General features: G+C 52.6%; 1 protein-coding gene across 1 annotated transcript in view; it reads right to left on the bottom strand.

Annotated features, from left to right (window-relative positions):
* The window catches only part of TRANK1 (tetratricopeptide repeat and ankyrin repeat containing 1), a 67,035-nt gene extending 45,316 nt beyond the window's left edge, over positions 1–21,719 (bottom strand). Inside the window, 1 exon segment of the mRNA XM_043984829.1 lies at positions 21,617–21,719. The gene's annotated coding sequence lies outside the window, so the exon portion shown is untranslated.
* Between the last annotated feature and the right edge of the window lie 3,449 nt (positions 21,720–25,168).

Genomic DNA, 25,168 nt, shown 5'->3' with positions numbered 1-25,168 from the left:
GCTCACAAGGTGGGACCCCTCTCCATGAGTCTCAGTTGGTTTTAGGGTGAACCCCAAACAGAGGAAAGGACAATGAGAACAGTGGGGGGCACAGTCTCAGGGACCATGAACACAGCAGGTGGGTTAGTGGGAAAATCCTGTGGAAAGGAGTGGTGACCAGAAAGATTGCGGGGGGGGGGGGGGGGGGGGCCCTTGCCAAGAGCTCAGGGGCAGATGGGAGGCTCACCCTGAAGGGCCTATGGGGCACTCCCAGGAGCTGTTGGGAGTGTGGGGCAGGGGAAGGGGCTCCGTGGCACTGGTAGGCCTCCTCACTGCCAAGAAGGGGTGCTGGGGTGGCCAAGGATGCCCAGGCCATCTCCTAGTTAACTGGACGAGAATGAAAAGCTTGCTAGCTTCCTGGGACCCCTGCTCAGGACCTGTCCTCCCTTCTGGGGAACCAAGAGCACCGCTAGCTGGACCCCAGCTCTAAGAAGGATAGGAAAAGTGGAGCGAGGTCCTCAAGGCGCCCACATACTTCGAACAGCCGTGGGAGGAATCCCCTGGCCCCTGAGGGCAGAGTGAGGCCAGCCCTAGTGGGGCTGGGGGGGGGGAAAGAAGCTGAGAAGCCAGTACTGGGAGCTCCCCTGAAAAGCCAAAGGCAGGTCTGAGAAGCAGCCCCCTACCCCCTTCAGCAGGGCAGAAGGACAGGTCATTCTGTCCTTCTGAGCTATTTCTTCCAATTCTTGCTGTCCTTGCTCCCTCCCTCCACGCATTTGGGAGCCTCAGGGCAGGAGCAACCTGCCCAGTGGGGATGTCCCTGGCAGAGGGGAGGGGGAGGAGGGGGGCCCCACCTGAGGAATCACAGGAAGCCTTCCCCTTGGGGAGCTTGGCTGGCTGGCCTCGGTTGGCATTACCTCCTGCCTGCCCTCCAGGTGCAGGGTGGGCTGTGTGCCCACTGAAGGGCAGGCCTCTGGCTCCAGCCACCAGGAAGGCCAGGACAGCCCCAGGGATTTCTGGGCCTCCCGGTGGAAAGAGCACAGCTCCAAGCAGGCTCCCCAACCCTTGTTCTGCCCCAACGTGCAGGAAGGAAGGTGAGGCTGGCCGGGCCCTCTCTCTGAGGAGCAATCGGAGGGGAGTCCACACCTGCACCCTGCCCCCCCAACACAGTGGCAGGGAGGAAAAACCCCTTCAAGGGTCCCCACTCAGGGGCTCTTGGCACCTACAGACTGGACTTCCTCCTAAAGCAAACCCACCTGCCAAGCTTCAGGGGTCAAGGTTAGGATGACCAGGGCCCCCCAGACCAGTCCTGAGCACCCCAGAGCCCTGCAGTGGGAGTCAGGAGGCCTGGCTAACAGAAGCCCCTTTCGCTCTGAGGGCCTCACTCTGTTCACCCTGAGAAGACCGATGGGGGGCAGTCCTGGCTCAGAAGCTGGGTCTCAGCAGGCACAGCACCAGCCAGTGCCCCGGTGATGTTTGCTGATTTGCATTAATCATACTGGGGGCTGAGGCCCCACAAGCTACCACCACTCGGCCTATTTCCGAGACTTCCACTCCGACCCAAAGGAGCACAGCCTTAGACCCCTGGACCATGACCCACACCTAGCTCGGGAGACAGAGAACAAAGCCAGGAATTGGGGTGGGGTGGGGGAGCCGTGAGAGTGAGGACAACACACCAAGAGAGAAGGCATCGACAACACTACCAGAGATGCCCTGGAATGGTCAAGTCCAGCCAGAGGAGGGTCAGCAGCAGCAAAGCTCAAGTGTCCACTGGCACTGGCCACGTGCAGACCGACAGCCACGGCCACGTGCAGAACCTCTAAGGCTCACAGACTGGAGATCTACCTAGACACCCCCCCCCCGCCCCCAGACTGTACTTCTCAAGAGCAGGCATGCAACAGCTGGACCTCTAGCTTGGCCAGGGCCCTGCCTGTGCTCTCTGCCCTCAGCCTGGAAGGCAGACTTCTTCCTCTCAGACATTTATTCAATAAGCAACTGGGGCCAGACCCCCGGGCTAAGTGCTGGAGATACAAAAGACATTCCCTGCCCTCAAGGGGCTCACAGTCTAAGGGGGGAAGTAACAGAGGAAAGCCCTGGAGTGGAGAGGGCTTGGGGCAGGCTCCCTGCAGATGAGATCTGAAAGTAAGCAAGGGGCATCCTAGGCTGTGTCTGAGCCAGTCAGAGAAAGCGCCAAGAGCCAAGGGATGGAGCCAAGGTCCATGCAGCAGCCAGGGGGCTGGGACCACTGGATGGCAGAGACGTGTTAGGGAATAAGGGGTCAGAAGAGTTAAAGGGAGGAGGGGGCTAGGTTACAAAAGGCATTTTGTGTTTGCTTCAGGAGGGTGACCGGGTGCCAAGGAGTTGGGAGGGGGGGACTTGAGGCAGGCAGACCCCAGCAGGTATTGCCATAGTGCAGGCTGAGATGGTATGGGTCTGCACCAGGTGAGCACAGGATCCAAGGAGAGAAGGGGGCATGTGGGAGAGGCCCTGACACCATACTGGATATGGGGTGGCAGTGAGGAGTTTTAAAATTGGATATTAGATCATAAATCTCCCCTCTTTAACCTTTCCCTTAATTGATCTCCCAGACTAGTAAATGGAAGAAGCTTCTGGTTTTCTAGTTAGAGCTTTTATTGTATGGTAGTCACAAGGTGATGTTGATTAGAGGGATAGGAAAGTAGAAACACAAAACAAATCGTCTTAAGTCTAAGCTCAGTCTATATTCCGTATAAAACTCACCAAAAGCCTCCCAGACTCTAAGGGCTGGGGGGCTGGGGGTGCCCTCCAAGTAACAGGAAAGTTTAGGAGGGAGGGGAGGAGTTCGTTTGGGATATAAAGAGTTGAAGGTGTTTTACTGGACATCCAGCCTGAATGTCTGAAAGGAAGATGAAGATGTGAGGTTGGAGATCATCAGAGTTTGGGACACCAAAAGGCAGATGTGAGAATCCTCGGCAAGGAGACGGGCATTAATGAGCTCACCCGGTGAAGCGGAATAGAGGGAGAAGAGAAGGGGGCCCGGCCAGAGCCCTGCCGGACCCCCACGGTCAGAGGGCGTGATCTGGGGGAGGATCCAGCCAAGGAGGCAGAGGAGGAGCCGTCAGAGGCTGGGGAGAAAGAGGTGTCAGGGAGGAGAGAGTGACCCCCAGAGTCCCAGGCTGCAGAGAGGCCGAGGTGAGAACTGAGGAGAGGCCACTGGATTTGGCCACTAAGCGACCACCGGGGGACTTTGGGGAACACTTTCAGTGGAAGGATGAGGTCGGACGCCGGACCGTGAGGGGTTAAGAAGAAATGAGGAGAGAGACTGTGGAGGCCCCAAAGGGCATATAGGGAGACAGTTAGTGGGATGGAAGGGTCAGGGGAGGGTGTTTTGGGATGGGGGAGACAGGGGCATGTTTGTTGGCAGGAGGGAAAGGAGCCAGCAGACAGGGAAAGTGGGGAGACAAGGGGCCGATCTGCAGTGGAGGTGGGATGGAAGGGATCACTCGTCAGCCTTGGGATAAGAAGTCAGGCTGCCTCTTCATGGGGCATGGGGGTGGAGGAGGAAGGGCCTGAGTGATGGAGGTGAGGAGGAGGTGAGAAGCGGGAGCTCATGGAGAATCTCTGTTTTCCCATAAATAGGAGGCAGGGTCTCAGCTGAGGTAGGGAGGGAGGGGACTGATGGGGGGGCAGAGTAGGCTTGCCTGGCAGTGGCGAGGGCCCAGCGGAGCTGGTGTCACACCAGAAACGGGGCATGATTTTCTCCACCTTCATTGGGCAGCACATACACAGGCAGGAAGGCAACAAAGGGTGGGAGTGATTGCAGGCAGAGGCTCAGCTGGGCATAATGGATGGCATGAACAGGAAGCACCACAGGTGCATCCTGGGTCCTGGCCAGATGGGCTCCCAGTGGGAAGCCCTGGCCTCGGGGCAGATGGGAGGGAGCAAAGCTCCTGCTTCAGAAAGCCTCTGAGCGCACACCCAGAAGATCCTAGGAGGTCCAACTCAGCTGCTGCAGAGGAGCGATGGGAGAGGCTTCCGGTCAGTGGGAAGGAAGCACATCTAGCCTGGTTGGCCAAATGAAATGACCCCCGATCTCTCTTCTCTCCAATCGAGTCTCCACATCCCTGCCAAAATGACCATCTCCTGAGGCCCGGCCCTGGCCATAAACCATCTGTGCCCCTAACAGCATCACCTATTTTTCTTGGAAGATTTCCATGATGGTACAATCTAGGGGAACAATTTCCACAATGCAGACGATTCTCTGAGGAAAACGATGCCAAGACACATTGGAACTGTGATGGAGAAAACAGGGACAAGCAGGGCTGTCAGTACCAGCCCATCACACTTTATTCCCTCTCCCTCCAGCCCCTACTGGGTCCTCAGCGTAGGGTGAGTCCCCTGGCACCTCAGACTCTGCCTTCTCCCTCATCCTGCAAGGGGAACCAATGGGGCGAACAGTCCATGTCCCTACACAACACCTTTGGGGGACATGGTCCCTTCTTCTACTGTCAAGAACCTACTTTCAATTCACCCAATTCCATCAAGATTTATGAAGCACCCTACTGTGGGCCAGGCAGTGCTAAGCACTGGGATACAAAAAGAGGCAAAGACAGTTACAATCTGATGGAAGAAACCCAGGGCAAGCAAATACCCACAGAGCACAGCCCTAGACAGGACAGGTAGGAGATCATGGGGCCAGGGAAGACCAGCGTCAGAGAGGAGTAGGAAGAGCCTTCCAGGCCTGGAGCCCAGAGAGGAAAGGTCTGCCAGTCTGCCTCCAGGCCACCCTGCTGGCCTTGCCCCTCCCAAGATCTGCACTCCAGCCCCAAGTGGCCAGAACAGCTTCCACCTCTGTGATTCGCCCCTCCTGCCCAGAAGGCTTGCTTTCTTCCAAGTTCTCACTGCCTCCAGGTTCAGCCCTGGCACCCGCCTTCAGTCCAAAGTTCTGCCATGCACATTTCTGCCTGGTCCCCAGCACCACAGAAGCACCGAGGGCGGAGCCTGCTTCTCTTTTCATCCCCAGCATGCTGCACACAGATGCACGCTACCTGTGGGGGTGCTGAACACAAGCTTACTGAAGGACCGTCTCCTCGGGGCTAGGGCCCAGTCAGGCTATCTCCAAGAGGAGAGAAGCTGCCCCCCGCCCCCAGAGAGTAGCCAGGGGCCCCAGCTCTGTCCCTGAAGCAGGAGGCCCAGGGAAGGACTCAGCCGGGCACTTAACAGAAAGGACAGAGTCCAACCAGCCACTGACACTAAGGGTTTAACATCCTATCCCTGCTAGCCCAAGACCGCACAAGATGCTTACGGCAGCTCAAACTCTCCTGGATGCGGCACTCGGTTTGGTAGGGCTCCGTGGTGTGCCAACCCACCTGTTCTTGCCCAAGGCTGCCCCCCTCCCAACCTCTCCGCTGAGAACATGAAAAAAATGAGAGCACTGGCTGAGAGCCCCCTCCTCTCCCACTACCGAGATGCCTCCTTCACTCCTGTCCCCCATGAAGGGGTGGCCTTCTCCTTCCCAAGGCATGCAGACCCCTCTCTATGCACGAAATCCCATTCCATCCTTCTCCAACAGACGGCCCCCTTGTTCCCCCCCACACACATATCTCCCATCTTTGCCCATCTACTGCCTGCTTTCCCACTGGCTACCAACATGCCCAGGTCTCCCCATCCTCAAAAATGCCTCACTTCAGCCATCTGTCTGCTAACCATGGTCCTGAACCTCTCCGGCCTTTCATGGGCTGTAGACTCTCCCTCTCCTTCCCCATCTCTACATCATTCCCCAAATGGCCAAAGTTACAAATGCACGAGTCCCTTTCTCAGTCCTGTTCATCCCCCTCTCCTCCTCCAGCCCCCCTCCCCTCTTTCCTAATTCTCCTCCTTCTCAGTCTCCTTTGCTTCATCCAGAGGTGAAACTGATCCCTGCTTTATTCTGGATTATGTATTCATTACTGATTGAGAACTGTGTCTAATTAGGATCTGTCTGATTTAAAGTGACAGCTTGACTACTTGACATTGGGATCCAGGAGACCCTTGGACTCCCCTATATTTCTGGGCTGCAGTGTGGACTCTTACCCCGGAATGAGGATTGGGGTAAGGGGAATAAATCCCTGGATCCTTAAGATGTCCTTTGAGGTCCTAAGTCAAGGGCTGCTTAACACCAGACTTTGCAGAGAATGTCCTGGAAAACCCTCCTGGAAATCAGGCTAAATGTGAGCCCACCTTTACCAACTGTAAAAGGCCTGTTCTGACTGCTCCAATGCCCCCTGCCCACTGAGGAGCTTGGGATCCCACTTAGCTCACTGCTAGTCTTGCTCATACATGAGTATGTTTGGAACATTGTGCCTCGGTTTCTCTCCAGTGCAGATTTTTTATCACCTCCAGTCCCAGGATTTGTCTCAGAAGAACTTGAAGGAATGGTTTACCTCTCAGATTTATGGAAAGGAGGACAGTTTATATGACCAAACAAGAGATAGAGAATATTATGAAATGGAAAATGGATGATTTTTGATTACATTAAATTAAAAAGGTTTTGTACAAACAGAAGCAATGCAGTCAAAATTAGAAGGGAGGCAGAAAGCTGGGAAACAATTCTTATAGCCAGTGTTTCTGACAAAAGCCTCATTTCTAAAATATATCGGGAACTAAATCCAATTTATAAGAATCCAAGTCATGGGGGGCGGAGCCAAGATGGTGGAGGAGAGGCTGTGACTCCCACAAGCTCCAGATAAACCCGTCCATTCACGCCCAAATAATGCGGTAAAAATCAAAACCCAGAACAGCCTAATGCACATAAGAACAGAGTGAGACTGTTTCTCCGCAAAAGAGGGCGATTCTGATCACCTACTGATCAGGCTGAACAGCTCAGGCGCGGTCCGGACCCAGCCAGGGACAGTGCTTCCAACACGTCAGAGTCTTCAGCACCAGCAGCTTCTGAGGCTCCGATCACGGACAGGTGAGGGGGTTCGGAGGTAGGCCGGGGTGAAGTGGAGGCAGTATCTACTGGAGTTGGGGCAAAGCGCCCTGGGTCTGAACCAGTGGGCTGAATCGAGTGGTGGTGGCCCAGTGGGGGAGGGGTAAAAGCACGCCAAGCTTCCGACTATAGAGAATCAGAGTTCAATCAGACTTCTGTTTCCGGGTCAAAGAGAAAGCAGCTGTGATTACTCACAAGCCAGGCAGGCTGAGAAGAAGCCCAATCACCCCCTGGGCCACGCTGTAGCACCAACGGTGTGTCCGGGAAGCAGTGCTACACTTTAAGGAGTAAAAAGCCAAGAAACAGTAAGCCAGGATGAGTAGGCAGAGAAAGCAGAAGACCATCGAAAACTTCTTTGGGGGAAAGGTAGACCACAATACATCCTCAGAAGAAGAAGATAATAACAGGGTCAAAGCTCCAACATCCAAAGCTTCCAAGAAAAATATGAACTGGTCTCAGGCCATGGAAGCTCTCAAAAGGGATTTGAAGAGAGAAAGTAGGAGAGATAGAACGAAGATGTAGAGAAAGAGAGGAAGGAATGGAAAGAGAAATGAGAGCGATGCAGGAGAGTCATGAGAAAAAAGTCAACAGTTTGAAAAGCCAAATGGAAAAGGAGATTAAAAAACTGTCTGCTGAAAATAATTGCCTAAGAATTAGGATTGAACAAATGGAAGCTAGTGAGCTTATGAGAAACCAAGACACAGTAAAGCAAATCCAATTGAATGAAAAAATAGAAGGCAATGTGAAATATCTCCTTGGAAAAACAGCTGACCTAGAAAATAAATCTAGGAGAGATAATTTGAAAATCATTGGACTACCTGAAAACCATGACCAAAACAAGAGCTTAGACACCATCCTCCAAGAGATTGTGAGGGAAAATTGTCCTGATTTTCTAGAAGCAGAGCTAAAATACAAATTGAAAGAATCCACCGATCACCTCCTGAAAGAGATCCCAAAAGGAAAAACCTCCAGGAATATTATAGCCAAATTCCAGAACTCCCAGGTCAAGGAGAAAATATTGCAAGCAGCTAGAAAAAAAGGAATTTAAATACTGTGGAGCTCCAATAAGGATAAAGCAAGATCTAGCAGCTTCTACATTAAAGGACCGGAGGGCATGGAATGTGATATTCCAGAGGGCAAAGGAACTGGGACTACAGCCAAAAATCACCTACCCAGCAAAACTAAGCATCATCTTTCAGAGGCAAACATGGAACTTCAAGGAGAAAGAAGACTTTCAGGCATTTGTTATGAAAAGACCTGAACTGAATAGAAAATTTGACTTTCAAATACAAGACCCTAGAGAAGCATAAAAAGATAAACAGGAAAAAGACTTCATGAGGGATATTAAAGGATCAAACTGTTAACATTCCTATATGGGAAGATAATACAGAGGACACAGGACTGAACTGAATACGAAGGGATGTTATGTTTTGTTCTTTGTGGGGTGTCTTATGTATGGGGCCGGATTTGGGCTTGGGGCCTCCTGGGTCCAGGGCTGGTGCATTGTCCACTGTGCCACCTAACTAACCCATAATGACATCCTTAAAATAGGGTTGAGGTGTAGGAGAAATAGACTGGGGGAGGGGGAAGGGGAGAGATGGTCTGGGGAGAGGTTGTTCATATAAAGGAAACAAGAAAAAAGCTTATGGAGGGGAGGGGAAGAGGGGGAGGAATTGGGGAGTGTTTGAACCTTAATATCATCAGAATTGACTCAAAGAAGGACTAACATACATACTCAAGTGGGTATAGTAATATATTTTGCCCTGAGGGAGGGGAGGGAGATGGGGGGGGAGGGGAAGGAGGGAAAGGCAGATTCTGGGAGAGAGTAGTAAAAAGCAAAATACTTCCAAGGAAGGTGAAGATGTTCTGCATAACGGCACAAGTATGAAATATTGAATTGCTTGATGTCATAGGGAGGGTTGAGGAGGGAGGGAGGAAGAAAATTTGGAACATAGAATTAGCTCAAAGACCTTAAACTCATCAGAGTTGGCTCATGGAGGGAATAACATTCACACCCAGTTGGGAGGAGTGATCTATTTAACCCTAAAGGAAAGTATGAGGGGAAGAGGATAAGGAAGGAAGGGTGAAAAAAAAGGGAGTGTAGAGTAGGGGAGGGGACAGTCAGAAGTAAAACACTTTTGAGGAGGAATAGTTTAAAAGAAGATAGAAAATAGAGTAAATATCATGGGAAGGGAATAGGATGGAGGGAAATAGTTATGATGACTTTGCTGGGCTAATACGAAGAAAATTCTTTGTCAAGTTTAAGGTACTTTATTTAGGTTATGATGAACAGGATACTATTAGAAAAACCTGGAAAGACCTACATGAACTGAAGCAGAGTGAAATGCACTGTATACAAAATAACAGCAATAGTGTAAAATGATCTGCTGGGAAGCATGTGGTTATTTTCAGCAAGGCAATGGTCCAATATAACCCTGAAAGACTATGAAAATGGCAACCCATCTACAGAGAAAGAAGTGATAGTATCTGAAATAGATGGAAACACATTTTTTTTCTTTTCTTTTTTTTTTTCTTTTTTGGTGAGGCAATTGGGGTTGGGTGGTTTGCCCGGGGTCATGTGGCTGGTGGGTGTTGGGTGTGTGGGGCCAGATTTGGGCTCGGGTGCTCCTGGTTCCAGAGCCGGTGCTCTGTCCGCTGCGCCACCTAGCTGCCCCTGGAAACACATTTTTTAAAAAATGTTTTTTCTCTTTGACAATTCCTTAGTCTGAAGTTTTGGGAGTTTTTTGACTGTTTTTTTCTCACAACCTAGCTAATGTGGGAATGTTTTCCATGACTACTCATGTATAATTTATTTTGAAATGCTTGAGTTCTAGTGGGTGGGGGTGGGAATAGAGGAGGAAGAGAAGTTGGAACAATTTTTTTTAAAATTGATGTTAAAATAAATTTGTTTTCTTCTTAGCGCCATCTTGTCGATTTCCGCTGCGCCATGAGAGCCAAGTGGAGGAAGAAGCGAATGCGTAGGCTGAAACGCAAGAGGAGAAAGATGAGGCAGAGGTCCAAGTAATCAGACCGTGCTGAGCACTGAGGCCACAGGAGCAGAGATGGAATGACCCTTGGTGACATTCTCGAAGGCAGAAATCATCTGGAAACTTCATCTCCCTACGAAGCACTATGCTAGCTCTACCATCTGACGAAGGACCACCATTTGACAATTCCCTGACAAAAGGACATGCCACCTAACCTTTTTGATTTTGTGCCGTGGGACTCCTATCATTCCGGACTGGTTGTTCTTTGTGCTTAGTGTAGCACACCTGTACAATAAATCCTCGCAACTTCTTGTTTGAAAAAAAATAAATAAATAAATAAATAAATAAATTTGTTTTTACATATTAAAAAAAAAAGAATCCAAGTCATTCCCCAACTGAGAAATGGTCAAAGGATATGAACAGGCAGTTTTCAGATAAAGAAATCAAAACTACCTATTGCCATATGAAAAAAATGCTCTAAATCACTATTGATTAGAGAGATGCAAATTAAAACAACTCTGAGGTACCACCTGACACCTATCAGATTGGCTAATATGACAAAAAAGGAAAATAATAAATGTTGGAGAAGCTGTGGAAAAATTGGAACACGAATGCATTGTTGGTGGAGCTGTGAACTGAGCCAACCATTCTGGAGTGCAATTTGGAATTGTGCCCAAAGGCTATAAAGTTGTGCATACCCTTTGATTCTCTTTTTCTTTTTTTTTTTAAGTGAGGTAATTGGGGTTAAGTGACTTGCCCAAGTCACACAGCTAGTAAGTGTTAAGTGTCTGAGGCCGGATTTGAAGTCAGGTACTCCTGACTCCAGGGCCAGTGCATTATCCACTGCTCCACCTAGCTGATCTCAATCACTATTAATTAGAAAAATGTACATTAAAACAACTCTGAGGTACCCTCTCACACCTATCAGACCTATATCAGATTGCCTAATATGACAAAAACGGAAAATAATAAATGTTGAAGAAGCTGTGGAAAAATTGGAACACTAATGGCATTGTTGGTGAAGCTGTGAACTGATCCAACCATTCTGGAGAGCAATTTGGAACTATGCCCAAAGGGCTATAAATACCACTATTAGGTCTTTTTCCCAAAGAGATCATAAAAAAGGGAAAAGGACCCACATGTACAAAAATATTTATAGCTGCTCTTTTTGTGGTGGCAAAGAACTGGAAATTGAGGGGCCGCCCATCCATTGGGGAATGGCTGAACAAGTTGTGGTATATGAATGTAATGGAATACTACTGTGCTATAAGAAACGATGAGCAGGCAGATGTGAGAGAAACCTGGAAGGACTTACATGAACTCATGCTGAGTGAGATGAGCAGAACCAGAACACTGTACACAGACAGTATCCTCAACATTATGTGTTGATCAACTGTGATAGACTTGACTCTTCTCAGCAATACAATGATGGTCCAAGATTGTTCGAAAGGACCCATGATGGAAAACGCTCTCCAAATTAGAAAAAAAAGAACTGTGGAGTCTCGATGCAGATTGAACCACACTATTTCTATTGTTTGTTTTTCTTTTTTGAGGTTTTTCCTTTTTGCCCTGCATGACTCGTGCAGAAACGTTTAATGTGATTGTCCATATATAACCTCTATCTGACTGCTTGCTGTCTTGGGGAGGGGAGGGAGGGGAGGGAGGGAAGGAAAAACTGAAACTGGAAACCTTAGTAAAACAAATGCTGAAAACGATCTCTACATGGAACTGGAAAATAATAAAATACTTTTATGGGGGAGAAGGTTTTCCTCTTGGAGGACTCTCCTGGAGGCTGAACTTCCCCTAAGCCTCCACTTCCTGGATGCTTTCTCTCCTCCGGCCTTTCCCAGGCCTTAGTCAGCCTCAGTTCTTCCACGTATGTACTTTAGCAAAGAGTCTGGAGTGACGGAACTTTCACCAGATCTTCTCTCTAGCAGGGATTTAGCTTTTGTGTCTTTAGGGATACCCAGGGAGGAAGATGTTGGCTAAAGTGCAACCGAGACTATGAACAAGACAAATGAACTACAGGACATGTCCATTGCTCCTTAAAGGGCCTCCTTGTGTAAGTGCTGGCTTTGTCTATGCTGCCTGGTGCCGACCCACGCCCACAGGTGCCACTAGAAATTCCTAAATCATGATTTGGGTGCCTTTGTTGGTATTTTGATGAGTCTGAACGGTAGCAGTAAACTTTGTAAGTCTGATAAAAACAGAAATTGGCAAATCTCTGTTCAAGAGAGGCTCAGTGGGGGCAGCTGGGTGGCGCAGTGCATAGAGCACCGGCCCTGGAGTCAGGAGGACCTGAGTTCAAATGCGGCCTCAGACACTTGACACTTACTAGCTGTGTGACCCTGGGCCAGTCCCTTAACCCCCATTGCCTCACTAAAACAAAACAAAGAGAGGCTCAGTGAAGTTCAGAGAAACATTAAGATAAGAACAACTTGGGGAAACGATACTGGCAAAATTAGAGTAAAATCACAGTAAATTTCCTGAGTCTAAACTGAGCACATTTGCTATTTAACGTCAAAGTAATCTGTCGGAGAGTTAAAGCCGGAAAACAGACCTCTAACTGCCCAAGACACCCAGCGCGAGCAGCCACTCCCACTTCTGGTCGGCAAATCAATTGCAAAGCAGTCTCTGTGCCTCAGTCTCTGAGCATGAAGGCTCTGGTGCCACTTTGTAGCATCCCTTTGTCACATGGGTTACAGATTCTTTCAAAACCTGCCCTTGAAGAGCCTGACAAATTTACTGGAGGATGGAAATGGGATGTGTTTGAAAGTTCACTACCTTCAGTCTCCCAAGGAATCAAAGTGAGTAAAACCGGAGCTCCTTCTATTGCTTACCGGTTTTAACTGACCAACCTGAAGGCACCTTCACACAAGCCCGGGTATCAGCCAAACAATAGGGTGAATCCCAAAGTATTCCCAGAGAGAAAAGCTTGTTTGGGGATCAGGAAGCAACTTAAAAGTAAGCAAAATAAGATGTTTTTCTGTGAAGGCTATAGTAAGGGATGGTAAGAAAAAAGAAGCGGACCTAGGCTTGGAGCGACTTGAAAGGAAAGAGAGAAAAAGTTATACCTTGTGCCCTTCGGAAAATCAGTCTCCATCAGCCACTGTTTTTAAGTGCAATTCCTGGTCCCTCCCATTAATATCTGTTAGTGTTTTGAACAAAATCAGGTATTTCCAATGAAGGAATTATTATGCTACCAATCAAAGGTTATTTCTAGCAGAAATGTTGACCGTTTGACAATAAGAAAGATTTGAACAATAGATCATAAGAGGTGACAATTTGCTTTACTATCAAAGAGTTAGTAAACGCAGTATGAAGTCATCAGGGAAGGCTATTTCAAAGCTACATCGGGGTCTTTAAGCACCAAAGGATTTGTCTAACTGTGCCGTCCGAGTTACTGTTGTCTGATTTACATTTAATCAAATCGATGTGATGGTCACAACTACATGACAACAACGGCAGTCTCACCATCACTTTTCAGTTAATTTTGAAAAGTTCAAACCCAAGCTGATTGCGAACAGGGGCCTTGCGATGGGAAATCTTGGCAGTCAGGGAGGAACTCTGGCGAAAATGGAGATTCTCAAATTGTTTGTAGTAGTCATTATGTGGCTGTACTTGATTTGGTTGAATATAAAACTTAAATTAGTGTGATGATTTCTGTTCATTTAACATCATTAGCAAATTAACTCCCTTTTGATGAGAGACCACCCCCAAATCCCAAGTGCTTGACTGGATACAGCGTTGGAAAATATCACAGACTTTACAAGAGGAGGAAACGATGAGGAGCAAAGATCTCTCACAGTCAAGGGAAAAGTGCTTCTCAGTTTCTTGCCCCATTTAAGTGCTAGCACCGAAATGGAAGCTGTTTTTATAGAACAGACCAAACAATTAAAAACCATAGTTGAGCTCCGGCCTCATGAAACGGGTGGGTGGATGCTTCTTTGGCAAAGGAGAGGCGAACTGTGAGGAAGAGATGGCTCCTTCTCCAAGGTCATCAATGAAGAGCTGAGCGAGTTGTTTGGGGGGTTATTTGACTCTCACTTAGAAACACTAAAGGCCTCAAAGAAACTGGAATAAATCAACTGCACTGTGTAAACCTTTACCCACCCAAACATGACAGTATGGCAATTAATTGGTTTGGGGTAATAAAGATTTGTATTCATGCAATTGGAAAAAATAAAATACTATAAAAAACTACTTGTATTCACTAGAATGCAGATTATTAAGATTCTTAAGAATTAGGCAAGTGAAGAAAGGCAGAGGCTTCGATCCCACAGAAATAAAAGACGTGATTAGAAATGGAAATTCTCTTTTAATTAGGAGAATAAGTTTTTAATTACATACTGCTGTGTGAATTTTTTCTAAATTACTGTGGAATACTGCTAAGTGAGGCCACTTCCCAATTAAGTCTTTGAAGAGTTATAATAATAATAAAGTGCCTTTTGCCTTAAAATGTAGAATTCTTATGATTTAATAAGCGGTTTGAGGACACCTCCCCCCAACCAAATCGGTGATCTACATTTTGTAACCATGTTTGGATAAAGTTATAATATCTTATTGTCCACATGAAAGAAACCCTAAAACAATGAATGGTTACTTTGAAAGGCACTAAATTGAGCTCATTAGGTTAATATAGGTTTTGCTTCTTGGTACCTGGACTACCAAGAGATAGCAAGATTGTTTAAAAACTCTGCAATATTCAGTGGGGTCTCTTCTTCTAAACCAGTCTCCCAAAAGGCAAAGCAGACAGTCTTACTATTCCAAACTGCCCGGAGATCCAAGTTAGGGAGCAGCTCAGGTGATAACCGAGGAATCCGAATGGAAACGTTCTCAAGAGAAAACAGGCTTGTGCCAGAACCGGAGAGCAGCCTGGCGTGCATGTGGGAAGCACCATGTAAATGAGCCAGTGTCATTTTTGTAACTGCCTTTACTCACTTTACTGCTGACTCCTAGAGGTCACTGGCCACGACCAGTAAAATACCAAGGGAGATAGGCTGAACGATTTTCAATGCATGCCACTGACTTACTGGCTCATGCACACAAACTTTTCTCTTGGATTAAGAAAGCTGAGAAAAGCTGTTAAGGCAAATTACTTCCCCTTTTAATATGAATGGTGTTAATCTGTCGGATAATATTACTGTATATTTGAGAACTGCTAGTTGTTTAACAGGGTATATTTTGTTTAAAATTAGGAAATAATAATTTACAGTTAGAAGAAGAGTAGCCCATCCTCTTGGGGGATCTCTGTCCTGTGGGCTTGCTTGGGATAAAGGCTTGCCCACCCTGCCTGCTGCTGACACCTAATTGTGAAACTCCCTGGTTTGAGGAACCAGGAGTTCTCCCAGCCAAAGTGGAGACATTTCCAAGTTACCCTTTAAATAATTATTTATATATATATATATACATATGTATGTATGTATATATATGTGTGTGTGTATATAAATATATATATATATATAAAGAGTGAACTTTTTCTAAAATGATAGTCAGGTCCTTCATTTTTTTCTTGTTTATCCTTTTTGTTAGGGGTCAGGGCCACACTGAAGACCCCGGCTATTTGCTATTTCTCCCGATAGTTTTTCCATCATCTTTTTTTAAAAAGGCCTATAGATGCTATGTTATTTCCTCCATATAAATTAGGTATTGCTATCATTTCATTACCGAGGGTACTTTTAAGCATGGTGTAGCTTAATCGCTTATCTCATTAGATGCATGGCTGTATGGTCTGAGGACGAGATCAATTTGTTCTCGTGTCTGAGACAGAAGAGATTCTGGGTTAGCCCTTTTAGGACCAATAATGCGTGACTTTCGTTTTAAGCTCATTTAGAAAGTCATGAAATTTGAGTTGCTAATAAATGTTACTAAAAGGGAAGCTACATTTTGAACCAGACACTCACTGGAGGTCCATGAATAAACGCCTCAAATCTAAGTGTTCTCATGTGAAGGAGCCAGCCTGTCCTGATGCTTAAGAAGACCTGGGACAAACAGCAACCCAGCCCTGCGCCCTAACTAGTGACTCGATGTGGCTTGAGGAAAGGCTGCTCAGGACCTTCATCTGCTGCTATTCCCAGGGTCCGATCCCTCAAGAGGAATGCCCTGTGCCCCATGGCCTGGGGCTGCTACAGGGGGAAAGTTATGGGGATGCCAGCCTCGTGACTTCGCTTTCCCATCTTGGCAAACAAGACATCTCCCGCCCCCATGCTCCTGAGACCGGCTCCGAGCCCTGTGGATCATGGAGCCTTTTGGTGCGAGCCAAACCTGAAATCTAAGGGACGGCACTGATGCTGCCGCAGCGTGCCACAGCGTCCCTTCCTCCTATGAGGGGGAGTGAGTAAGATGCCTCCTTTTTCCACTGCACTGCCTGAGGAATCATTTTAATTGTCATGGGAATCACAAATAATCCAGGCCACGTGGCCTTACAACTGACTAGAGGACATGGATGCTCTCACATCCTGTTAATATGGTCATCATATGGGGGGGGGGGGCAGGAATTGGAACCAGCTTTGGCTAAAGAGAGATAAAGACCAGAGACCAGTGATTGTTTTTGTAATTACAGGGAGCACACCCAAGATGCTCAGGGAGGACTTCTAGAGTTCATCAAATTGCATTAAGGTCTGTTTTGTATAAGGGCAACAGCAGAAACCTAGGAACCCCTGGAAGTGGCCAGCCCTTCCGTGAAGACCCCCCCTTCCAGAGGGGCCATTCCGTGGACCCTACTCCAGAACAGAACCACGCAAATACCCGAGGTGTCTGAACCTCACCTAGCGATGAAATGAGTATTGGGAGCTGGCTACCAGGGGACTGCCCAGAAAGCATGGAAAGTCTGCCTGTCCCATGTGCCATTTTCTAGGCAAGGCAGACTTCACGAGGGGGCCTGCCCCCAGCAGATTTGGTGAACCCAAAGACCACGGGGCCATCACAACATGCAGATGGAGCAGGCAAGGGGGACTCGTCAGGGGCCCAGCAGTAAACCGACTTCTCACAGCCAGCCTTGCCTCCAGTGTGAAGCCAATGACCATCCCTTTCCATTGCCCCATCACTAATCTAGTTCCTGTGGATGCTGATCATACCTGATGACATTCAAGGGAGATGTGGGCTCCACAGGCTCATGATGGGGGAATGTGAAGATGACAGCACACTTTATTCTGCATCGTTTATTAATTACTGATTGAGAACTGTCTCATCACTGGGATCCGCCTGATTTAAAAGAGCAGCCTGACTACTTGAGAGTGGGGTCTACAAGACCGTTGAACTCCTCTGTATTTCCCAAGCTCCATTGTGGGCTCTTGCCCGGATTGGAGGGGGGGGTGAATCCCTGGAGCCCTAAGACCTTCTGCCTTGTCATCAGCCGAGGGCTGCTTAACACCAGACTTTGCAGAGAATGTCCTGGAAATCCCCTCCCAGAAATCAGGTAAACAGAAGCCCCCCTTTGCCGACTGTGGAAAGACCTGCTCTGTCTGCTCCACTGCCCTCCACCCACCGAGGAGCTTGGGATCCCACTTATGGGCAGCTGCTGGCCTTGCTCATAGACCAGCACACTGGGACCACTGTGCCTGAGCTCCTGGTCTTCAAAGATGTTTAGCAGACACAGGGCAGCCCCTCCGCCGAGCCCTGTGCCAGGCCCATTCTTCCTCCTATGCTACCTTACTTGGTATCTCATCGGCTCCCCCCTCCCCATCCCATTCTTCTCTCTAGGCAGATAACTCTCAGTCAGCCGTGTCCAGACCCAGCCTCCCTCCTGAGCTCCTCCTGGGCATTTCCAACTGGATGGCCCATAGGCATCTCACTCGGTGGAGCCCAAACTGAACTCACGATCTCTCCCCCAACCCCTGCCCATCTCCCAGCTCCCCTTCCCCAGCCCCGTCACCAAGACTCTCAGCCTCTGTGCGTGGGAGGTCGGTGCCAAGCCTGGCCATTTGCAGCTTCAGTTACTACACACGTCTTCTCATCCCTGCTGAGACCCACAATCTCTCACCTGAATTTCTGCAGAACCTTCTAAATGCTTCTGCCGCCTCCAGCCTCCCCTGCTCCAAGCAGTGATTCTCCCTATTCAGGCACCACAGCAGTTTTCCCCAAGCCCAGGCTGCCCCTTACTCCAGGGGCTCCCCTGACCTCCGAGGTCCAATAGAAAGTGCTCTGATAGGCACCTGAAGCCCCTGACCAGCGGCTCCCTCCCAGGCTCCCCTCCCCACGAGCTACAATCTGGCTTTGGTGGCTCACTTGCTGTTCCTCACACTTTAACTTCATTTACTGTCTCCACACCTTTGTCCTGACAGTGCTGCATGCACAGACTGCTCTCCCTCTTCACGTCTACTGAATTTCCCAAGCTTCCTTCAGGATGAAGGCTAAATATCACCTCACGAGAATGACACTGCCCGAGCCGCACCCCCCCCCCCCGCCCCCAGCCCCTCCAGGATCACCTCTGTCTACTCTGAACACTTCTTGTGCGCTTTGGCTTGTGTCTCAGCTGTCCGGGCAGATGTTATACCTGGGGCCTGGAGAGCAGAAACTGGCTTGTCTGGCCTTTCTTTGCATCCTCGGGGCCTAGCCCGGTGCCTAGCGCACAGCCAGTGTCTGCTTCCAATGAGTCAAAGCCAGACAAGGAGATGGGTCTCCTGACCCCAGGGCGGGTCAAGTTCTCCCATGTTCTGGGGGGCCTGACACCAGGACAGCCAGCTATAAGAGGTTCCTCAGCCAGAAAGGAGAGGCCAGGGAACAAGTAGGAAGAATGGGAGGTGACTGGCCCAGCACTTCCTGTGGGATGACAGCAACACGGGACTGGACTCGGAGGAGGAGGGCCTCCCTCCCCATCCAATCAGGTGACCTCAGACTAGGAACGTGCCCAGTACTTGATCCCAGCCAGCAGAGAGAACACACTGCATTCGGCAAGGACCACCTGGGGCCCAGGTCCCTCCATTCTCTTTTCTTTTCTCTTTTCTTTTTGCGGGGGCAATGAGGGTTAAGTGACTTGCCCAGGGTCACGCAGCTAGTTAGTGTCAAATTTCTGAGGCTGGATTTGAACTCAGGTCTTCCTGAATTCAGGGCCAGGGCTCTACCCACTGTGCCACCTAGCTGCCTGGGTCCCTCCATTCTCAAAGAAGAGTCAAGCCCCAGCACTGACCCCAACATGCCTGGGAGTGAACACAGAGGCAGCTTGGGCTGCTTTGGGACGTCTTGCACCAGCAAGTCAACCAGGGGGCTGCAACCCTTCGGACTGTCCAGAAACAAGGGAACAGCCTCCTCACTGCACGACACTGGGCAAGCCAGGTAAAGCCCCTGTGCCTCAGTTTCCCAGGTTGTAAAAGGAAGAGCCTGGACTGGATCACCTGGACTGCCCTGCCAACTCTAAAATCTACACTCTTCCAGGGGGCCCAGCCTGGACCCCTGCATCCACCCACCTCTCCTACTGAAGAAAAGCCGAGTCACTTGCAGTGAGTTCCCTCTGCCCAACTCTCTAGGGAGAGGACTCGGTGTGTTACAAGGAGTGTCAACAGGCCCAGAAGCCTGGCCTCAAAGATATGTGGGTCAGCAGCACTTGAATTTCATTGCAGGAAAAAGCTGGGATGGCTAAGGATGGGCGCCAGTGACAGCTGCCCTTGACCCAGTGTGGCTAGTGGCTGGTGCCAGGCATGGCCTTCCAAGTGAGACTCCACTCTGGCCAACTGCCAAAGGACAGATAGCACTCCTCATAATTAAAGCGGGTATGGAGAAATTCCCAGGTGGCTCTGCCATCCCTGGCTGGGCCCACTCACCTCTTTTGTACAAACATACCAACTGGCCAGGGGTATGGGTCACCACCATGTGGAGCAAAGGGGGCTGGCCCTGGAGGCAGAGGGCAAAGTGACAGCCCCCTTGGGATCTGAAATGAGAGAGCTAGGCTGCATCCAGGTCTCCTGAACCTGGTACCCCTGGGCTCCATGGGAGGGGATGGGAAAATGACCTCTTTACTTCTACTGCCTTCTAGCTGAAATGATGGCTTCAAAAAAGCAAACACGCCAGAAGGCTGCTCTGCCAGACACTGCTGAAGGAGCCAGAGTCCTCAGAGTGGGCAGGCGGTCTGAGAGGTCCGGCTCCCACAAAGGAGCCCGGCCCCAGCAGCCAAAGAAAGGTAAAAAGACAATGCCTGCCCTCAAGGGTCTTCAGTTCTACCAGGAAGGAGAGGTCTTGGCCAGTCCTCCACAGCGGGACAGGCCTTCTCGCCCCCACGTTTCTCCAGCTCATCCCTGCACCTGGGAGGTTCCTGGCCTTGAGGAAACACCTGTGCTCCTTGCCCTCCGAGAGACGTGGAGAGGGCAAGCTCAGCTTGCCACAAGGCCCCCATCCATCCTCAGAAATGAACAGAGCCTCACTCCTCACTGACGACAGCCTGTCGCCCCAAGGTGCCCAGGGTGAGCAGGCCCAGACTGGAGGAAGAGCATGACCGCGTCAGGCCATGCCCACTGTGGCTAATGCCAATCAGGTCAACATTTACAAGGCATCTTCTAGCCAACAGTCTGTGGAAAGCAGGTCGTACATCACTCCCAGTGCCCACTTTAAAGGTGGAAAAGTGGCCTCTGGGTACCAGAGGTCAGTGCCAAGGCCCACACTTCTACCACCAGACCATTCCACAGAGCATGGGAGCCTGGGCCAGAATCTCAGCCCCTCCCCCATAGGCCCATCCCATCCTGTGAGCCGGGCACGGGGCTGGGCAAAAAGGTGGATGAGTGGGAAGCCCCCAAAGGTGGGTGCCTGGCATATGTCAGGGCAAGGCCAAGGTGGGCTCCCTGAAGCTGCCAGCCTCACCCACTCTCACAAACCCCTAAGCCTCCCTACAAGGGTGAGCAGGGGTCCAGATCCCGGCTCCTGAGGGGAGGGGATGCGCTAGAGTTGGGCCCCCTTAGGGTGCCCCAAGGAGGAAGGCTTGAAGCTCAAGGCGAGGGACAGCCCGAACAAATGCAAAGGAAGGAGATGACAGGAGGGATGACAGCGGCGGGGGGGGGGGGCACCCCGAGCCAGGATCACGAGAGGAGCCATTCCGATTATTGGGGGGAGGGGGGTGCCAGCCTGGGGGGGAGTTATTGTGGCGGCTGGGAGGGGGAAGATGGCCTGGAAGGGGGCGGGCCCCAGAGCAGGCTGGCCAATGGGGAGGCCGCGGTGCGCGGCGGGCAGCGGGGAGCGAGGGGCTCCCGCAGGCTGGTGGCCGCCGAGTGGAGCAGAGCCGACCAATAGGAAAGCTGTTGTGGAGGTGGAATTGACGAGCCTTGGCAACTGATTGGAGGGGGGCAGGGATGGCTTCAAGGTTACTAAATGTCTGGGGAGGCTAGGCAGCCCGCAACAATAAGGAGCGCGCCCCCGCCGCCCCCCCTACACCCCCCCCGGCTCCCGAGCGCCCCCCCCAGCCCCGCCGAGTGCCAACGTGCCCCTCCATGAGCGCCCCACCAAGGGATGCTGAGCTCAGGCTCCCCGGGGACAGGGGGAGAAAAGCTCCCGCGCCCCCCCAAGCCGGGGTCCCCACGGAGCGCGGGAGGGGGGGGGCGCCACAGATCTGGGGCCTGCGCCCCCTCCCCACCAGAGCCGAGCCTGCACACAGGCTGAGTGACCCCAAGCAAGCCCCTTCCCCACGGGGGGCCTCAGTTTCCCCTTCCGTCCCCTCGCCCGGCAGGGATCCATCCCCCCACACACACCCGCTCCCTCCCGCTCCCCCTCCCCGCCCACTCGCCTGGAGCCGAAGGTCTCCCACCTGGCGGCATCGCGGCGGCTGCGGCTGCGGCGGCGGCGCCCCCCGGACCCGGACGCGGCCCCGGAGCCGGAGGCCTCCGCGCTCGGGGCCCGGGCCGGGGAGGAGGGCAGCGAGGACGAGGCCTCGGCCCCCCCGTCCTCCTCTGGCCGGGCCCCTGCCTCAGCCTCAGCCTCGGCCCCGGCCTCGGTCCCGGCCTCGGCCTCGGTCCCGGTCCCGATCTCGGTCCCGGCCTCGGCCTCGGTCCCGGTCCCGCTCCGGGTCTCGGCCCCCGGCTCGGCGGGGGGCTCGGCGGGGGGCGCGGCGGGGGGCGCGGCGGGGGGCGCCCGGGCCCGGTGGGCGCGCGGCGTCTCGGAGCGCCCGGGCCGCTCGGAGGGGCCTTCCCGGGGCCGGTCGAGGCGCGCGCGCCCCCGCCCCCCTCGGCCCCGCGCCGGCGGCGGCAGCGGCCTCGGGGGAGGGCCCCCGGGCGGGCCCATGGCGGGCGGCCGGGCGGAGGCGCGGGACGAGCTGGAGGCGACGGCGGGGCCGGGGACCGCGGGCTCGGAGACGGGCACCGCCGCGGCCGTGACGGGATCGGCGCCGGAGGTGGGCGGGGGGCGGCGGGGGCGGAGCGGCGGCTCGTGGCCGGCGCGTGCTCCCGCCCCCTCCTCTGCAGGGGGCCTGCGGCTCCGCGCGCCCCCGCCCCCGGCCCGCCCCCGGCGCCCGCCCCGCGCCGCCGCCGCTGCCTCAGTTTCCCCGCCGCCCCCTCCCGCCGCCTCGGCCTCGCGCAGTGCGCCCACGTCGGCGGGGACGGCCGCCGCATCCGCCATCCTACGCGGGAAGAAACTGAGGCTTCGAGGGGAGGACCCCATCCGCCCACGACGCCCGATGGGGGCGGGGGAAGAGCGGGTCCTCCCCCTCGAAGCCCTCCCCCCTCCCCTCCGGGCGCACGCCCCCACCGGGCGCCCCGCCCCGCCTCTCCCAGGCTCCACAGCCAACCCGGCATCTACCCCGAAGCCCTGGAGCCTCTACCCCACGTAGCCCGCTTCTGGGGAGCCCCTCCCCGACCTCCACCCCTAGTGTGGGGCCTTCGAAGCCCCAGCCAGCCCGATTCTGGGGAGCCCCCCCCTCCACTCGGAGCCTTCTCTACCCCGAAGCCCCCCCTGAAGCTCCCCCACAGCCCCAGCCAGCCGGATTCTGGGGAGCCCCCCCCACTCGGAGCCTTCTCTACCCCGAAGCCCCCCCTGAAGCTCCCCCACAGCCCCAGCCAGCCCGATTCTGGGGAGCCCCCCCCTCCACTCGGAGCCTTCTCTACCCCGAAGCCCCCCCTGAAGCTCCCCCACAGCCCCAGCCAGCCGGATTCGGGAGAGCCCCCCGACTCGGAGCCTTCTCTACCCCGAAACCCCACTGAAGCTATCCTAAAGCCCCGGCTACCCCGATTCTGAGGACCGCCCCCTCGGAGCTTTCTCTCCCCCTAAGCCCTACTAAAGCTCCCCCAAAGCCCCGGCTACCCCGATTCTGGGGCGCCCTCCCCTCCTCCTGCAAGGAACATGTCCTATTCAATGCTAAGTTCAGGGAGAGGAAAAAAGACTGGGCTTTTCTCCAGTAAGGAAGCCCCTGGGGGCAGGCATGGGGGGCTCCGGGGGCCATCTCCGGGAGCTCATGGGCGTCTTCCCCGACCACGGGGAGCCGGTGGGCCACCTGTGGGGCCAGGCATTGGGAGCCTCTCTTCCGCCCCATCTCTCATCCCTCCCCCTCCTTCACTGGGAGCCCAACTCTGCCCCTGACTCTTCCCCTCGCACCACGTCCCACCTCCCACCGCCGCTCCTTGACCCAGGCCATGCTCCGGGTCTGGAATGCTCGCCCTCTCAGAATCCTGAGCTCCCGCAGGGATCAGCTCCGGGGACATTCTAGAACAGCTGAGGCCCCGCAGGACCCCGCCCCCATCCCAGGTGCAATCCCACCGCTCCCCCTAAAATGACTGCGTTTAATTTGCATAGATGATGTTCTGCCTTTGCTGGCCCACCCCTCCATTTAGAATGCAGGGACCCTGAGGGCAGGGGGCTCAGAATAGTCCCTAGGCCTTGCCCCTGAGCCGCGCCCAGAGGAGACCCAGAATAATCATTGGGACTGCAAGCTTCGGGAGGCTCGCCCTGAGGGTGGTAAGTGGCAGGAAGCCAAAGCGGGAGGCCCTGGATGGGGCCACCTTTATCCTAGAGGCGCTCTGGCCTTCTGTATCTCCTCTGACCCCCACAGAACCCCCAGGGACCTGGGGGGGGGGCGGGAAAGGAGGCTTCACGGCCTGGTCAGAGGAGTGTGGGTTACATTAAGCCAGCTTAGGCGAGGGACAAGACTGGAGGAAATGACTTTGCTATTGTGTGTCCTGTAGGACCCCAGGGTGAGGCCAATGGCCAGAGGAGGCTGCCGCTGTAATGACTGTGCCACTGAGGCCCGGACACGTCAAGGGTGGCCTGGGGCCAGCTACTAGTTTTACAGAGGAGAAAAACCAAGGCTCCAAAAAAGGAAATGATTTGCCCCTCTGCACACAAGGAGGGAGTAACTGGCATTTGAACCCAGGTCTTCCTGACTGAGTGGAACAACCTCTCCATGGCCTCAAAAGAATTGTGGGGGATGGGTGTGAGTGGGAGGAAGAGGAACAGCCCCAGCCAGGGCCTGGTTTCCACAAAATAGCAAAAGACCAAAGTGTTTCAGATCTATCTGATCCAGGACCTGCTTCTCCCTGGCCCCAAACCCAGCCCCACACAGAGCCGGTCACGACCCGGATGGCATCATCACTGGCCACCTTTCCCCTTCTGTCCTCCTTAAACTCTGACCTTCTGACCCAACCTCATGGCCCTGAGCCAGCCACCCCCTCCTCTTTCAGCTTCCTCTTCTGTTTTGTCTTCCCCGGGTAGGGTTGATTAAGCTCCTTGGTGTGTCAAGCCCACGTTCAAGAACCTGCGCTGGCTCCCTTAGCAAATCCAGGATCAAACAGGAAGTCTTGTTTGGTGTTCAAAGCCTTTCAAAACTGGGACCCCGGGGCAGCCAGGATTCAGGAGGACCTGAGTTCAAATCTGACCTCAGACACTTTACACACTTACTAGCTGTGTGACCCTGGGCAAGTCACTGAACCCCAGTTGCCTCACACACACACACACACACACACACACGCACATGCACAAAACTGGGACCTCCCTACCTCTTCTCATCTTATGCCTTACTCCGTCCCCCTTCCCACTGGCCTTCTTTCTGTTTCCCATCTCTCATCTCTCATCTCCCATCTCCATGCCTTTGCCTATCGTTGCCTCTCCTCCACATGGCTCCAAGCCCACTTCATGCAGGGAGCATCTCCCAGCCCCACTAGTTACCCAGGTCTCCCCTTCAGAGGTTAACTCCCATTTGCACTAACCAAATCATGAATGTACCCGTTTACGTGGCATCTGCCCCCCATGAGACTGTGAGCTCCTTGAGAGCAGACTAGCTTTTGCCTTTCTCTGTGTCCCCAGTGTTTAACATGGTGTGTGGCGCATCATAGCTTCTTAATAAATGTTTGTT

This window comes from Dromiciops gliroides, chromosome 1 (genome assembly GCF_019393635.1).
Source record: "Dromiciops gliroides isolate mDroGli1 chromosome 1, mDroGli1.pri, whole genome shotgun sequence".
In the NCBI taxonomy this organism is placed as follows: Eukaryota; Metazoa; Chordata; class Mammalia; order Microbiotheria; family Microbiotheriidae; genus Dromiciops; species Dromiciops gliroides.
Note: the sequence above shows the minus strand (reverse complement) of the source record. Positions and strands in the feature narration are given on the sequence as shown.